Here is a 1,580-nt window from a genome sequence, read left to right as displayed (position 1 = left end):
CTCTAATTTAGTTCTTTTTTAATAATAGTATAAAGTTAATTTATCAACATAGATTTATATTTTTTAATAAATATATATATATCTATTTCGAAAAAGTGGCAGGTTTTTGTGGTAAGCGCCAACTGTCGTGTCCGATTCTAAAGTCTGTACTAAATTTGGGAATAAATACTCAATATATAGATAGTTTTCACATTTAACCTTGAGTAATGCTGTTGAAGTATCGCCTCTTTAGCTCAGGGGCAGAGCACTGGTCTTGTAAACCAGGGGTCGTGAGTTCAATTCTCACAGGAGGCAGTAAATTTTTAGATTCTTTCAGCTGATGTAGATGAGGTGTCACCTGAGCAATCTAAATCCGAAATGAGACAAGTTAAATTACATTATCTCACGGAATGGAAACTAGCTCCCCATTATTTATATTTGTTTTTAAGTACCCAATTATTTCTTTTATTAGTTTTTTTTTTTACTTTTTACTGTGTATATTCTTTTTTTTCTAACTTTCCTACTGATTAAAACTACAAATATATATTTAAAAAAATTAAATAAATCACAACACTGTACTATACAAAAGGTATTTACACTCTAATAAACAAGTATCACGTTTCTAATGTAGCCTTGTGGTAATCTATAAATAGTGATCAATAAAAACTCTATAAAATTAAAAGGAAACCGCCAGAATTTTTGTTTGTACCTTAACTCACCCTGTTAAAGTTACCAAATATATTTAATTAATTTTATTTCTAGAAATCGTGACTCATATTTTATAAAATTAGAAGAAAAAAAAATTGTATGTGCTGATAAGAAAGTGATTATAGTGTTAAGTTGATCTCCAATAAAAAGTTTTAAACATTAATGGAGTAGTGACAAAATAGGGCGATTCGACTGAAATTAATGATCTGGCCATAATAGCCTCCAAAAGGTTTTTAAATAATTGAATATGAGGGATAAATTTATATTTGAGATTATCTACGAGGATGGCCGAAACGTTATACTTTTAAAGACATAATAGAGAGTAGTTTGATTCTTAACTTGGTTACTAATTAATTTATTTACACAATAAAAACCATACTCAAGAAGTTGAAAAGATAATATATAATGTATTTTTTTAGATTTATTAAAAATTATTAAGATGAAATAACTGTCAAAGACCTGTTGGGATATGTTATCACTTGTCTTAATCTCGGAACAACATCCAAGGTTACGGCGAGCCGACGAACACACCCACTAGCATACGTATACGTTTTATCAGCTGACGTGTATAAATAGTTGTGTCCTTCAATTCGAATTAGAAACCTGTTAAGGGAAGAGCGGCAGAATCCTTCCCCCCAGGAGTGTTGTCATCATCTCCCTTCCCCCCCCCAAAAAAAAAGAGAAAAAGAGGACCTGAATGGATGGGAAATTTTAGATTTTAGAACATATTTCATACTACTGAAATTGTATTAAAACATATTCAAAGATGTTATTACACTCGAAATTGCTTATAAACGCCATTTTTAGAGGCCAGGTTCCTAAAAAATGTTTAGGAATATGGGTGATTTCAGGAAATACTCTCTAGACCTCTGTACAATTAGGCAATTCGGTCA

At 30.8% G+C, this 1,580-nt stretch overlaps 1 non-coding gene across 1 annotated transcript; it reads left to right on the top strand.

Annotated features, from left to right (window-relative positions):
- The first annotated feature begins 222 nt into the window (after nucleotides 1–222).
- TRNAT-UGU (transfer RNA threonine (anticodon UGU)) lies at nucleotides 223–294 on the top strand. Its single transcript has one exon. It is a non-coding gene; the product is annotated as a tRNA-Thr (tRNA).
- Nucleotides 295–1,580: the final 1,286 nt, after the last annotated feature.

This window comes from Halyomorpha halys, unplaced genomic scaffold (genome assembly GCF_000696795.3).
Source record: "Halyomorpha halys isolate HHAL.00 unplaced genomic scaffold, Hhal_1.1 Scaffold24.1, whole genome shotgun sequence".
Taxonomy (NCBI): Eukaryota; Metazoa; Arthropoda; class Insecta; order Hemiptera; family Pentatomidae; genus Halyomorpha; species Halyomorpha halys.
Note: the sequence above shows the minus strand (reverse complement) of the source record. Positions and strands in the feature narration are given on the sequence as shown.